The sequence below is a fragment of the Phascolarctos cinereus genome, unplaced genomic scaffold (assembly GCF_003287225.1).
Source record: "Phascolarctos cinereus isolate Bilbo 61053 unplaced genomic scaffold, phaCin_HiC Scaffold_4;HRSCAF=312, whole genome shotgun sequence".
Lineage (NCBI taxonomy): Eukaryota > Metazoa > Chordata > Mammalia > Diprotodontia > Phascolarctidae > Phascolarctos > Phascolarctos cinereus.
The window spans coordinates 35,435,929-35,452,757 of record NW_027555847.1 but is presented as its reverse complement, the minus strand read 5'-3'; the positions used below and the strand labels follow the sequence as shown (position 1 = coordinate 35,452,757).

General features: G+C 36.4%; 1 long non-coding RNA gene across 3 annotated transcripts in view; it reads left to right on the top strand.

The window, feature by feature from the left end:
- Positions 1–16,829, top strand: part of LOC144456745 (uncharacterized) — a 158,060-nt gene that overhangs the window by 45,447 nt on the left and 95,784 nt on the right. The gene's annotated exons all lie outside the window — the stretch shown is intronic.

Below are 16,829 nucleotides of genomic sequence, written 5' to 3'. Positions count from 1 at the left end.
AATTGATATGTATAATGTGACATGTTTAGTCATCAGAGTCTAGATCGCTTTTAAAAATTATAATAAATATCATAAAACCACCTATAATTTTTGTTACTTTATTCTAAATATATTATAGGGTTTTAAAAAATATATTACAACACATTTGATTTAGGAAATTAGCTGAAAACCCATTAAACATTTAGAACAATTTAGAAACCTAATTCCATGTGCAACAATAACTAGTACACATGCAGAATGTGGGGAAGGTATATAATCCATTATAAACTGTTAAATGAAATAAAATCAATAATTGAATTGGAAGGCTGCACTGTAATAATTAACCAGTCACGTTCAGTGGCTTTTCTGCCCCTCTGTTTCAAATAGCTTTATTCCAATGGAAAAGCAGAGATCAAAAATTTGTTCCATTTTCCTTGAAAGTATTGAATCAACATGAATAAAAAGTATGCATTTATCATTAATAAGGGGAAGGGGAGAGACAGGGATCTAGATAAGGATTCTGTATTCTCCCAATAATTCAGACTAGAGGAGACAACCTGGATATTTTCCTGCCCTCACATTATCTTGGTAATTCCTAAAGATCAGCAAGGTCAATTGAAGAATTTGCTATTTTCGATACAACATTTTCATTGATGAGTGTTTTTGTGTTTCTTTTAAACAGTTGGGCTGCTTCTTTCTACTTTTACTTCAGCTTTCTCTAGCTAGTACTTTCTTGGGATGCTGATGAATCTTGGAAATGTATAATACCTGGTATAATCATATTGGAATGATCAAGCAAGCATGTTTTGAGTATCTATTCTAGGCTCTGGGGATACAAAGACAGGAGTGAAACAGTCCCTGGCATCTGGGAACACTCATGTGATGCTACCATGGCCATACCATATCTACTTTTTAAAAATCATAGATTATAGATTCTTAGATTTAGAAATGGAATGAATCTCTCTCTCTCTCTCTCTCTCTCTCTCTCTCTCTCTCTCTCTCTCTGTCTCTCTCTCTGTCTCTCTCTCTGTCTCTCTCTCTGTCTCTCTCTCTGTCTCTCTCTCTCTGTCTCTCTGTCTCTCCTCTCTCTTCTCTCTCTCTCTTTCTCTCTCCTCTCTCTCCCTCCCTCCCTCCTCTCATTACTCTAATCCCCTCATTTTCTAGTGAAGACATTTTAGATTCAGGATTACTTTCCTCAGATCATGAATGTAGGAAGTAGTAAAAGATAGGATTTGAACACACATCCTCTGTCTTCAAAGCCAATACCTTGTCTACTGCGACATGAGATATATGATTTGAGTTTGATTTAAGCCACCTTATGAGTTTTATTGCTACATATAAAGTTTTGTGTTATGTAAAATTGAGTGAAAACTAGTAACTTAACAAATTTTTCCCCATTAGATTACAAACATTTTGAGGGCAGAGACTATCTTTTGCCTCTTTTTGAATCCCTAGCACTTAGCACAGTGCCTGGCACACAGTATGGTGCTTAATAAGTGCTTATTGACTGACTGACTGAACAAAGATAAAATTGTATTTTACAAAAAAAGATACATAGAATCCCGTTCTGTTAACTGGTAATTTATTATGAGCTACCTCATTGAGTAAATAATAGAACTCTGCAATTCTGGAGTTGGAAGGAATCTCAGAGATTATCTAGTCCAGTCTGTACCAGAAGCATTCCTAACAAACGATCTTACAGGCTTCCCTTGAAGACCTCCCTAGTTGAAGAATTCACTGTCAATCAAGGCAGTGATTCTCTTTTTGCATCTCTTTCAATAGAAAGTCTTCCCTTTCCTTCCTTTCTGACTTCTGTCCACTGCTCCTAGTTCAGCCACTGAAGACCAAAGGGAAAAAAGCTCCTAATATCTCCCCAGCTCCCTCTTTCCTCACAAGATACCTAACGTATTTATATCTTAATTTGCACAGGATATAAAGAGAGAGTCAGTCATGGTGTAAAAGGTAGTTGACCTCAGAGCCGTGAAGGCCTGGGTTCAAGTCCTATCTCTGGCAAATATTGGCTACAAGACTTTGGACCAAGTTACTGAAGCTTTCAGTTCCCTATAGCCCTGTCTAAGATGATAAGTTGCCGAGAAGGTTATCTGAATTGGTAGAAGGAATTTCCTTGGAATTTCCTCTTCTTGGACTACCTTATATCAAGCTAAAAACAAGCATGGCCCCTACCTACATAAATACTCAGCTTAAAAGAGGTACATTTCATAAGGAATCTCCTGTATATAGTTGTATCCAAGTGAATTTCTTCTGTCTTTGGTTCCAGATTCCTATAGGGCAGAACCGGTAACCATTTAATTAGTTTTATATGACACAATCAATCCCATGAACAAGCAGTACCACTACTAAATGATGGGAAGACGCCTAATTGAATACGCTCATTTTCCTTCCTCCCATTGCATGCCAGAAGTAGCAAAGGTACATTCCATTATTTTCTTAATAATAACGGCAGATTTCCTCTACTTCCTATATATTCTCTCCCCTTACTCTTCAAGCCTTCCTTATGCTAATTATTTCCTAATTATCCTGTATATAACTTGCTATATTTCTTTGCATGTCATCTCCCCTTTAGATTATAAGCTTCTTGAGGACAAGGACTATTTTTTGCCTTTTTTTTTTGCATCCTCAGCACTTAGCACAATGCCTGCATGTAGTAGGTACTTAATAAATGTTTATTGATTATTGATTGATTGCGAAAGTTTCTATTTTAGGGCTGTGTATGATGCTTTTGTAGATTAGTGCTCTTGGCAATGCGGATAGTCTCGCCATTAATTTAGATTTCTTTTTTTTTTTTTTTTAGTATAGCAATTGGGGTTAAGTGACTTGTGCAGAGTCATACAGCTAGGAAGCATTGTGTGTCTGAGGCCGTATTTGAACTCAGGTCCTCCTGACTCCAGGGCCAGTGCTCTATTCACTGCATCACCTAGCTGTCCCCATTAATATAGATTTCAACTTACCTATCCTGGCCCAACTTGTTCCATCCTTGGTCAGTACCCTCCCATAAATCTTCAATAGGAGCCCCACTCAGTGTTAAGGCTCTTTTCTTAGATCTCTCAAAATTGAATGGATACCTATGGAGCACATGGCCCATTCATTGGTTAGCCTTTACTTTCCTCTACTTATTAATTATCTATTAATTTTACCTCTTCCACTGTCAACACTTAGTTTTGCTTAACCCAATCTAGGAATACCTCTGTTCCCATGGGTTCTGTACCCTCCTCCCTTTTACCTACCATGAATTTAAGTAAATTCATAATTTCTTTTTCTTTTAATCTTCATTTCCTAACTCTTTTGATGTTTCATTCTCTCGACTCAGATAAGAATATTTTTGAAGTCGCTCACTCCAACCTCTTCCTAATATAAATTCTGATTTAGTAACATTCTTTTATGTCACCCTTTTCCAAAAAGTGTTCTTTGGTTTTATCTTCTTTAGGTCAATCCCAACCTGGTAGGTTCTGAATTCCATTCTCCATTCTGGATCTTCGTACTTTCTTCTTCCTTGTTGTCGATGCCATCTCCTTCAAGAAACAGGATTTCTGGTACAGGAAAATCGTACTTCTCCCTCTGTCCTTTTCCTCTGTCGCTGCATTTATAGTCTATTCTCCCTTCCCCATATTTTTTGTTTACTTCAGTTTCTTGATTGTTTTGACAGGGTCATCTTCTGGGTGCCTCACTTTTGGAGAAATAAATTCTAAGAGGTCATCCTGTGGAATAGCAGAATAGCCTTAATCTTACTATATGACTAGACCATTTATTTTACCCCTTCACAGATATTTCTGGTGAAATGATTTTCATTTAGATCCACCACACATCTTTCTGTTAGCATTTGTATGAACCTGACCTTCACTTCTTTAGAAACTGTAGCTTTCTGTGCCTCACAGTCAGACAACATCAAAGGAAAATATTGGAATTAAAAAGTACATCTCAGTTTTAGAAGGAAACAAACAAATTTTACAGTTTCCCAAAGACAATATAGCAATTCTTCCTGTCCTTTTCAGTTCCCTAAGATCATTATCCATTTGCCAAGTCTGCCTAGAATATGTCTGTAAATAGATGACCTGCGGTCATGAATAGTTTCTCTTAAGGCTAAACAAAGTCGCCTGTGCTGGAATTGAACCTGTAATGTTTCATGAAATAACCAGTGACAACTAGTTCACAAATGATTTGGTTGAGAACTTCTCACAAACACAGGATATCTTCACATCCTGAGCTATTTCTCTCCAACATTTTTTTCCAATAAAAAAATAGCCTGTCAGCCTTCAGAACAGCTCATCTATCTGCACTTGACGGTGGTTGCAACAGACATACCTTGATTCTTTTTAGTGTGATGCTTCTTTTCAATCTGTAAGACCTGAATTTTCAGATGTCATCACTAAATAGTGAAATCTATATCCAACATAAAATGAAGGAAAAAAAAATTAAGCATGTAGCCAGACCAAAAAAAAATGTGTTTTTATATTATACAAAACTATTATATAAAACTCCTTTAATACTTTAAAATTTTTTTTTTCAGTTTAAACCACCATTTTTCCCTATTGGAAAAATCTCTTACTGGCCACATGGTATGAAATGCCCACTAGTGGCCATTCTTAGTTTCACAAATCTTATCTCTCCTGTGTAGGCTGTCTTGCTGCATTTTTACCCCATCCATCTGACTCATGACTTGAAATATTTTTGTAGAGCTGTTTTTTTTTCCTGGAGATTGCGTTTTGGTTTTGTCTTTAAATCACTTGGGAAGCATTTAGAAGCAAATTTATTAACAAAATTCACCTCACTAACTTAATCACTTAATGAGTCATACTCTCCTAGGGATAAGTAATGAAAATAACAACAACTGGGGTTCCTTGGTGCTTTACGGTTTGCAAAGTGTTTTGCATACATTATCTCACTGGATGATCGCAGCCTGGTGCAGTGAGAGGCAGTACTTGTGTTACAGTGGACAAAGAACTGGCTGTGGGGACAAGAAAAAAGGACTTAAATTCCTTTCTGTATCATTGACTGCCTATGTCTCCCTGGCCAAGTCACTCAATTGCTTGCAGCTCTGGCATTCTCTAAGATGGAAAGTTAAAGAAAAGGTGTATCTTTTGATTGGCATAAGATTTTTTAATTAAAATATTTTTTTTCCTGAAAATTCCCAATACCGATGAAATCACAAGTCTCATCCCTATCTACTAGCTCTGTGGATTAAGGGCTTTTTTATCTTCATTTAACTGATTGAAAAAAAAAGAAAGATGTGAAATGTTATGACTTGCTAGTGAGTATCTAAAGGAGGATTTGAACAAGTGTTCCTGACTCTATATTTGGTGATCTGGACAATGTACCACAATGCCTCACAGTAAAGATGGATTCAGAGAAGCTGAATATAACCTTTTAGATATTTTTGAAAGCAGTCCCACATTCCCCATGGACCTCAAATGGCTGTATTACTTGTTCAGGTCCAAAGTATGGGACAATAAGTTCAACCAACATTAATTATATTTATAGCTTCTCAGTATAATGGGTCTATAGCTGTGGAACAACATAAAATAAGACTTGAAAGTAGGAATAACTCTTAAAGAATGGGGTAAATCTTTTGAACAAGATAATACTTTCTCATTTCTTTCCATAACTCATTGGGGAAAAAACCCAAAATAAACATATCTACAAATTTAAGTGATATTTTTACATAATATTGAATATCCATTTCTTCTGTAGTCAAAGTGCTTCCAATGTTATCTTTATTCTCATCTGACCACCTCTCTAAAATGAGGTAGAGAGGCAAGGGAAAAACAAAATGTCAGACAAAGAGGAAAGACTGATCATTGATGCAAAATTGGTAGAGATTCATTTCAAGTGGAACTTGGAAGTTCCCATCATTTGTAAAGCAATTGACTGGAGTCAAGTAACAAGTACCAACAGTTTGTATGGAGATGCTCCCAAAAGCTTTGACCAAAGGAAATCTTTACACTCTGCCAGCCCAGCCCACCTCCACCCCTCCCCAAACCCCAGTTCCATCCCAAGGAGTCCTCTACAATTAAGTCAGTTTGCAATATACTTACCTAGACCTCATGCTAGTTAGCAGAGAGGAAAATTTTAATTACTTAAATGTAAAAATAAACCCGGAGACCGAACGTGTTTTTCTCACTGATTGCCTAACTGTTGTCTGGTACTTATTGCTGAGAGGGAAATTAAATTACCATCACTGATTGGGAGTTCAATGCATGTTTTTATTTGGATTGCAATCTGGAAACAGAAAGATGCTATCTGGTGGAAGGGTGAAATGAGATCTCTGTGCTATGTGTGCTCCATAGGCCCATCCTAATGGATTCAGCAAGACTTCTAGAAGTGAACATGTTATAGTGAATGAGGCAATGTTGGTCATATTTCTCACAGAGACAAAGAGCAAAACCTGCAGATACCAGGGCATAAACGTGCCTCACAGGTCACTTAAGAAGTGAATACTCTAATGTTTGGATGGGGAAGAGAAAGAGAGACAAACTAGCATAATGGACAGTGTGCTGGCCTGGGAGTAGGAACCCTGAGATTACCATCAAACACTTTCTGTGTGACCTTGAAGGACTCATTTAAGTTCTAGCAACTTTTTCCTCATCTGTAAAAAGCCCCAATTTCACAGGGTTATGAGCACCAAATGAGGTCTGGTATTTAGAACAGTTTATAAATCTGGTGAAGTGGTTAAAGAGCTGGTGGTGGAGACACAAAGATGTGGGTTCAAGCCCTACCTCTGACACTTATTGACATTATGACTTCAGGCAAGTAATTTAACCTCAAAGTGTCCTACTTAACCCTCAACACTCTAGGTTTCAGAGAAGTTGCTAGGCTTCCTTGATAGAAGGAATTTCTTTTTTCAAGAGTTCCCTGTACCTATGAAATTATCAATCCAGTCCCTATTCCTATATAAATGTCAAGTATTAACATTTTCCTGATCTTATCAATAGGGTTTTCCCTCTAAGAGGGAGGATTTTGATCATGAGGATTTTGATTTTGTGTAATTTTCATCCATGTGTAACTTTCATCACATACTTTGGCCTCATGGTTGGATTGACCCATCCGGTGTGCTAGAACCTTCCTGGTACTCTCTTGACATTGTATGAATACCAGTGGGCCACAAGAACTATTCATTGGTTATTCTTCACTTTTGCTAAAAAATAAAACACATACATACATACAATATACATACATACTATGCACATACATATGTTTATGTATGTGTGTGTATATATATACATACATATATATATATATATATACATATACATATATATGTATATGTACACACAGAGAAAAACAATTATTGGGAAGAGAGAGAGAATCAGAGTTTATTTTTCTGTAAAGTCAGCTACTTGCTTCATTATAATAGGAACTTGTTCAAAAGAGAATCACAAGGAGAATCAGGCAAGAATGGAACCCATAGAAGATATACACAGCACAAAATGTAGAGAAGGAATCGTAATTCTGAAATGAATGTGGGCCATACCTGAAAGAGAATCACAGAACTTTTAGATAACAGTGATAGATTTTAAAACTGATGCCAACATTTTAAAATTTGTTTAAATAGATACATAATTGTGGCTGGTAGTTAGAAAAGTAATTTCTCTTCTCAAAACTTTACATTCATAGAAAGGAGAAGTATAATCTATGGAGATAGGAGATGAAGATATAGATATATATTTCCATATATATGTATGTAATATATATGTGTATGTATATAACATAGAAATCTATATAAATATATTGATTAAAAAGAAATAGAGATGATAAAGATCTATATATAATGAGAATGCTGAGGAAAACAAGGCTAATTGGCTTGCCCAAGGTAGCACAATTAGTAAGTGGCTGAGGCCATATTTGAATTCAGGAAGATGAGCTTTTCTGACTCTAGTCCTGGTACTGTATCCACTGCACCACCTAGCTGTATATACAGATCAGTAGATAACCATATTATATAAACTTGTGTATCTGCATCTATCTTGATCTCTATATGTATTCATCTCTATTTCTATATATTTTCTATAAACAACTCTGGTACAAGCCAATAGATTGATTCAGTGTCTGTCTATGGTCTAAGGACTAGTCTAGTTTACTTAGGTTAAGTTTACAACTAGCTAAAATTCAGAGTAAGGACTCTTTTAACCATAGCAACTCTCAAAGACAGACCAAACTTCCATTATCCCTTCTTCATGTTTGTGTGTGTGTGTGTGTTCAAATAAAGATGGTTTACTGTCCACAACATTCTGATCTTCTTCCTATGATACTCCATCATCCAACTCTTTGATTTTTCACTAGCTGTCCCCCATGTCTTGAAGTCTTCCCCTCATTATTGCATCCAACTTTTCATTGCTTCCATCAAATCTCACCTAAAATCCCCACCTTCTATACAAAGCCTTAAACCATCCACATTAATCTTAGGATCTTCACTTTTAGATGACCCTGAATTCATCTTGTATATACATTGTGCATAGTTGCTTATGCAGCTTCCCCAGTTAGACTGTGAGCACCTTGAGAGCAGAGACAGGTTTTTTTGCCTCTCTTTGTATCCTCAGTTGTTAACACAGTGCCTGGCACATAGTAGGCACTTAGTAAGTGCTAATTGCTTGACTGAAATGGTTTCATTTTTCCTTTCTGTCATCAATGACTAGCACAGTGTTGGTACACAGTAGCTGCTTGATAAACATGTGGTAAATTTGATTGGATTGAAATATTAAGGGGTTGTAAGCTTCAGGGATGGAGGGAATTCCCACACTGACAAGATTACATATCCTTAATAGTATTGAAGTTAAATTTTAAAGGATAAATGAATGACATGATTTTTAAAAATTTCTCCTATAAGGTATGTGGAACAAGAGTTATTTCACTGTACTTTATAGGATCATAAATCTTAGATTTTTAGGGTTAAAAGAGGCACTAGTCCCATCAAATTTTGCAGGTGGAGAAACTGAGGTATGGAGAGGCTGTGACTCACCTATGGACAAACAAGTAACAAGAAATATCTGAGGCAGGAATTGAGGCCAGATCATTCTGACTCAAAACCCTGAGTCATAGTCACTATGTTATACTACATTTTGTAAATTATTTTATTATGAAAATATGAGGAGATCTTAGATAACATGGAAGAACCACTAGAAGCCCATTAGAAAAAGAAGAGAATTTGGGCCTCAGGACCTCCCAGATATGACAAATGTATTAGAATGGAGGCTCCTTGATGGCAAAGACACTTTCATTGTTGTCTGTGGGTATCTAGCATCTAGCATAGTAACTGGCAAAATACATAATTCTTGAATTGAATTGATTTGAAATACAATGAAACCTCTACATAGCACTGGTTTTGTAAGATAAGACCTGTAATTGCCTTATGGACTAACTGTGTTATATTGAATTACTTTTGTTATAAGTATATTTCAGGAGACAAGATTTAAGTCACAGTACATCTGTATATGCTTATTAAAGAACCATCTGATGACAGGGTGTTATGTAATTTGACTCCAAGTATATTATATTTTACAGAAATAAATACAGACTCTAGGTGAAAGAAATGATTTTCACACCTGGCACACAGTCTTTTCTCTCCTCTCCTCTCCTCTCCTCTCCTCTCCTCTCCTCTCCTCTCCTCTCCTCTCCCCTCCCCTCCTCTCCTCTCCGCTCCCCTCCTCTCCTCCCATCTCCTCTCCTCTCCTCTCCTTTCCTTTCATCTCCTCTCCTCTCCTCTCCTTTCCTTTCCTCTCCTCTCCTCTCCTTTTCTTTTCTTTTCTTTTCTTTTCTTTTCTTTTCTTTTCTTTTCTTTTCTTTTCTTTTCTTTTCTTTTCTTTTCTTTTCTTTTCTTTTCTTTTCTTTTCTTTTCTTTTCTTTTCTTTTCTTTTCTTTTCTTTTCTTTTTCCTTTTCTTTCTGTCATGGCCCCTAATACTATCTTCCAGCATTTCAGTATGTATATTAATAACTCTTCAAATTCCATGATGTCACAGTTTCTCAGCCTCCTTAACACCAAAGACTGCTCTCTCTGTTCCACTTCTGCCACATGCTTGAATGCATTGACCCTGCATGCCCTCTTTCCACCTTGACCCCACCCATACACACACCCATACACACACACACACACACACACACACACACACACACAAACAAACTCACACAGCATGTAATTTAGCTTATTCCTTCAAAGTTCAGTCATTTCAGTCATGTCTGACTCTGCAATCCCACTCGGGGTTTTCTTGTCAAAGATACTGGAGTGGTTTGCCATTTCCTTCTCCAGCTCATTTTACAGAGAGAAAAACTGTGGCAAACAGAGTGAAATGACTTGCCCAGAGACCCAGAGCTAGTAAGTGTTTGAGGCCAGATTTGAACTCATGAAGTTGAGTCTTCTTGATTCTAGGTGCAATATTTTGTCCACTGTGCCACCTAGCTATCCCTTGTTTTATTTGGTCCTCTTAAAAACTCTGTGAGGTAGATCCTATTATTTTCTCCATCTTTATAGATGAGGAAATTGAAGCATTAAAAAAAGTTAGGCTACCCAGGATTACACAGGTAGCAAGTGGTTCAGGCAAGTTTTGAACTCAGGTCTTCCTGATTAAAAGTCCAGTATTCTATCCACTATTCCAGTAATATCTAGTAATCTAGTAATTATCCTCATATAATCTCTCCTCTGTCTTATCTCAGAGGGCATGTCCTTGCCAATATTAAGCCTATGCTTTAGATACCAACTTCTCTTGGATCCTCAAACACTTTTATCTAGCTGTTTTTTTCATCTCTGTTTCTGTCTCTGTGTCTCTGTCTGTCTGTCTGTCTCTGCCTCTGTCTTTCTCATTGTGTGCCTCTACACTAACACTGGTTCCTTCCCATCAGCCTATAAATAGGTTTGTGCATCCCTGATACTTGAAAAGAAAAGTCTTCCCTGTATCCATCTACTCCATCAAGCTAATTAACTCACATTTCTCCTTCTTTTGATATGGAAAAACATCCATCTATATATGGATCTTCTTTTTTCGGTGGGGGAGAGCAAGGCAATTGGAGTTAAGTGACTTGCCCAGGGTCACACAATGAGTAAGTGTCAAATGTCTGGTCTGAAACCAGATTTGAACTCAGGTCCTCCTGACTTCAGCACCGATGCTCTGCACCTGTGGCACTGCACCACCTAGCTGCCCCAATCTATTTTGTTAAAAGTAATCTTTATTGTTTTCTAGTTCATAAAGGATATGTTTAATATTTCTGAGTTTCTAAATTTGTTTGTGAAGTTTTTATACCATGATATATCATCAATTTTTGTAAAGCTGTCCTGAAAACCTAATAAATGTGCATTTTCTGTCCTTTCTGTCCCTATTTAGTAATCATTAAATAGCTATCATCTCTAACTTTTACAAAATTCTAGTCCTTACCTTCTTTCTTTTTTTTATCTTTGGTTAGATAAGTCAAGGTTGGAGAAGAATACCAAAATACCCAGCTATAATAGTTTTGCTGTATTTTTATGCTGCAAATCACCTTAAGGATTTAGATGCTAAGCCACTCAGAGCATATATGTTAATGATTTTTACTAATTCATTCTCTATAGGAACCTTAAACATGATATAGTTTTCCTATTTTTTTTTTACAATTACCTTGCCTGAAAACATGATTACTACTTCTGCTTTTTTGAGTTCTCCTTAAGTATAACATATATTGTCCCAACCCTTTACTTTATCTCTGTATGAATCTTTCTTTTTCAAGTGTGTTTCTTCTAAATAATATATTGTTGGATTATGCTTTTTAATTTTTCTGCTATTCTTCATTTCATGGGTGAATTCATTCCATTCAAATTCACAAATGTAAGCATAAATTATGTATTTTCCTTAATTTTATTCTGTTTTACTTTCCTTTTTCTTTCACTATTTTTTTCCTTCTTGGAAAGTGTATGCCAAAAAAAAAAAAGCACGTTCAGAAAAAAAGATGTGGGCTCAGCATTAGTAATCCATATTTATACAATATGTTTCTGTTCTACTACTATTCTCTTTTAGTCCATCATCAGTTTCTTACCTATTCTTTTTTTTTCTTTTATTCTCCTGTATTTCTTTTAATCAATATTTTACCTTTAAAGATGGAATTTAACTAATCCCTCCTTAAAATTCCCACTCTTAATCCTCCTCTCTCTTCTCCTTTCTTTATCCCCACTTGATTACCACTTAAATTTAATGCATTTCCATGCCACATTCATCGTGTGTGTGTGTGTGTGTGTGTGTGTGTGTGTGTGTGTGTGCGCGCGCGCACGCACGCGCGCAAACATATTCAACCTCCCCTTATTTGGTTCATATGAAAGTGAGATTCATGTGTAATCAACTGCTCCACTCCATCCTCCATCTTTTTATATTCTCAATCACCCAAGTCATTTAAGATAATAAGTTCCATCCTGTTACTCCCTCTTTCTTCCCAGGTGTGTTCCTTTTTGTTTCCTCTTTTTCCCCTAAAGATCATCAAATATGACAAAACTAGTATAATTCCTTCTATGTTATTTATTCTTCCTATGAATTTTAAAGATACTAGGTTTTGAGAGGACACATTTCTTTTTCACTTATTAGAATATTAAACTTCATTGTCAAGTATTTTACAATTGTTCAAATGTAGTTACTTTTCTGTATTTACCTTTACTTCTGAGTTTACTTTTAAGAATATTTATTCAGTTCTGGTCTCTTCATCAAGCACATTTGGAAGCCCTCTATTTCACAATGGGCCCATTTTTTTCTCTTGTAAGATTATACTCAGCTTTATCGGTAAACAGTTAATTGTACACTTTTATCTTTTTTCCTTCTAGAATATTAATATTCTAAGCCCTCCTGTCATTGTATTGGTAGCTTATAGGTCTTGGACAATTTTATTTCTGGCTGTTTTTTTTTTTTACTTTGACCTGGAAGCTCTTGATTTTGATTCCCATATTTCTGGGATTTTTCATTTGAGGCTTCATTCCAGGAGGTGAACAGTTGATTCATTCTATTTTCACTCTCTGCTCTAGTTCTGATAAGTATAATTTTGATTCAGGATGTTTTGAAATATGGTGTCTAGGCTTCCTTATGTTCTAGTTTTTTGAATGGTATGTTGAGACTTGATTCACTGAATATTCCTCTTTAACCTGTTTTCCAAGTCAGTTGTTTTAATGGGATATAGCCTTTTTTGTTATTTGCTTTTGTTTTGGAATTTCTTATTATCTCATGATGTCATTGATCTTTGTCTCATTGAATATAATTTTCAAGGAATCTGTTATATGTACTTCCTGTCCTAAGATATTTATTCTCCTAAATCTTTATATAAATCTCATTTTGTTTCTCATGTTTATCTTCCAAGGCAGAAGTATCAAACTCATGGCTCATGTGGTACAAGAAGCCTGCATAGCTGCCAAATATGGTCCAAACTAGATTACAGCATAATTGTGAAATATTCAACAAAATAAAAATATAATGCAACATATATAATGTTAATTTGTGGTTTTCTAAGTCAACATGTAGACCACAGGAATCTGTTTCTATTTGAATTTTATACTCCTGTTTTCATGCTCTTATTTTATTTATATGATCATTTCTTAAACTCTAGCTTCATTTCTTCTAGGAATTCCAATAGAGCTTGTGGCATATCTGGGACTCTCTTTGGGGCTTTGCTCATAAATGGATAACAAGAATTATTCTCTTGTACTGGACTGGTCCTCTTTGGGATGACAATTTTTTTTTTATCATCCTTATTTATTCTATTTATTCATTTCTCTAGCCTTACATTCCAAATTAGGACTTTGTGTTGGGGCCAGGTTCTGTGTACTTCTGGATGATGTAGAGAAGCCTTTGGTATTATTCTGTTTTAACTTGCATCAGGGTAATCAACAGAGTCTTCTTCAAAGATCTCAGGAAGGTTTACTGCATCATGGGCCATCTACATGGAATAGTATGTGTTGGGGCAGTCTATTCCTAGAAACCTGGAAATCTTTGGAGCCATAGTTAATGATCAGAGAGGCCCACCTGCAGATTCCAGGCATCCTTGGCTAGGCTCTAGTCTGGGCTGCCATTTTCCTGCCCCTGGCACCCAACTTCAAGCCCTATATTCTGTGCTCTGGGTAATGCCTTCTCCCTGGATTATTCCTTTATCGCTTAGCTTCTGGCTATCATGACTGGAAAAATTCACTTATGGTATTCTTTTTGGATTCTTTAATCATTTCTCAGTCTAGCCATCTTTTTCTAATCCTTGCTAGAGTAATTGGGAAAGATTTTCTTATACTGTTTCTACTCACTTGGATAAATTAAGGAGAGTCAATGTGTTCACCATAAAACATGTTGAGTTCAAGATTTCAGTGAGACAGCCAGGTAGACATGTCCTATGGAGAGATTCAGATTTGAAATTTGTAAGTGAGATAACTGTTAGAGATGTAGATTTGGTAATCTTATGAATAGATGTGACAGTTGAAGCTACACAGGGCAAAAAACAGCCATGGGAGAGAATGTTGAGAAAGGAAGGGCAGTTAAATACATACTAATATATTTGATATATATAATACATGGAATATATGTATATGTGTGTGAATTGACAATTACCTTAATGGCTCAGTAAAAAAAAGATGAGGAGTTAGGAAGGAAGACAAAAAGTAAAAAGTGAGAGAGACAGGAAAGAGCCAAAAGAATGTGATGTCTCTGAATTCACCAGAGGAGAGTATATCAAGAAGGGCACAGTCAGTAGTTTTAATGCTGCAGAAAGGACAAAGGGTCTGAAACAGGAAAAAAAAAATGTTGGGACATCTAGATGGCACAGTGGATAGAGCACTTGCCCTAGACTCAGGAAGACCTGAGTTCAAATTGGCCCTCAGATATTTGACACTTACTAGCTGTGTAGCCCTGGGCAAGTCACTTCACCCCATTGCCTGTGGAAAATAAATAAATAAATAAACAAACATGTCATTCTTTATGGAAATAAAGTGGTAATTTGTGACTCCTGTGAATCATTTCCAAAGTAGTAAAGTCAGAAGCAAGTTTGAAACAGCTAAATAGAAAATTGTGAGGTAGTTAAAGAATTGGATGGGGATGACTTTTGGAGAACTTTGACTCCAAAGAGGAGTAGAGAGTTGGGATGATATTTAGATAGAATAGAAGAGTCAACAGGAAAGGCCCTTTTTGGACCAGGGAGATCTAACCATTTTTGTAGGTGTACAGTAAGGAGTCAGTATGGAGAGAGAGATTGAAGCCACATAGACAGGAGAAGATGACTTCTGAACAAGGTCCTAGAGATGATAGCAAAGCATGGAGTGAAGGATGCAAGCAAAGTGAGAAGAGATACTTTGGAATCTAACCCATACAACCTGCTCCCAGATCATGAGTGTCACATGCTTCCTTAGGCTATGTCTTTCCTGGTTTTGACTTTGGTTGACCTCCAGACATAGCTGCATCTAGGTCTTTGGTTCTAACAGCCCACGCCCTTGATATGGGCCTTGAATTTCCATACAAAGCTTCTGGCTCCTAACTGCCTAGGAGTTTTCTGGCTGTGGCTTTTCCTCTATTCACTCAAGTCCCTGAGGTATCAAGTAGTACTGTAGAAACTGTCCAGCTGGTAAGCCAAAATGACCAACTCAGTATTAGAGGTCCTAGGTGCCATATAAGCCCATGGAATCCTACTTTTTCATCTTCCTCCCCCGGCACCTCTTCTAGTATTTGGTTTGTACCTCTCTCATATGTTTATTTCGAATCATTTTGTACTATAGGTATTTGAGGACATTTGATATCCTCTCATGTGAAGCCATATGAGGGCATGGACTGTTTTTATTTAATTTTTATATTTCCCATAATAGCCAGATGTCTTATTCATAGTAGGCATTTAATTGGTGTTGACATAGGTTTTCCCTTTGGTGTAATTTTAAGGCACAAGAAAAGAAAATATGTATCAATTTGAAAATTACATTATTTGGTTATTTATTCAGATACCATTGGGGGGAAAGGTACATTATATTCATTAAATTTGGAAATTTTCTTTTGTCAAGCATTTATATTATTTAAGCCCCTAGTTTTATTAGTGACCTTAATTAGAAAATGGCATTTGTTTAAATTGTTATGGTGGCAATGAAACATTAGAAAGCCAGTGGATTATTTGTTCATATCTTTCATATAGATTGTTTCCTGGAGCCTAGAACGTATGGAAGACGGTCACCAATTTTCTGATTTCTGAAAATCACATGTAAAATCACTGCAAAAGCTATCAGTGATGTTCCACTGATTTTTCTGTACAAACACACATTGATCACGGAAACCACGACACTTTTCCATGTCTGTTGAATAAACAAAAAGTAATAATAAACAAAGGTCTAAACTTCCCCTGGAACTTAGCCTATGATATTTGTAGGACATGACAAAACTCCTTTTCTTAATTCATATCATGTTTGATATTGAAATAGGATAAATAAAACCAGCCTGCTGATTCTGAGAAATAATATTTGATAATGACAATACTTTTTGAGGGAATTAAAGTATACTTTTAGTAAATTTCAACCTTTGTATTCCATGGCCTGCTGGGTTTTATTTTTTTCCTTTTTCCTCCATTCCTCCCTTCCTTTCCTCCTCTCTTCCCATCCTTGCTTTCTTTTTCTTCCTTCCTTGCTTGCTTCCTCCTTTCCTTCCTCCCTTCATTTCTTTCCTTCCCTTTTCTTCCTCTTTTCCTTCTTTCCTCCCTTCCTTTCTCCCTTCCTTTTTTCCTTCCTCATTTCCTTCTTTTCTTTCTTTCCTTCCTTCTCCCTTCCCATCCCTTCTGCCTTTATTCATCCATCCCTTCCCCTTTTCATTTTTTCTCTCCTTCCTTCTTTCTATTCTTCCTTCCTTCCTTCCTTCCTTTCTTCCTTCCTTCCTTCCTTCCTTCCTTCCTT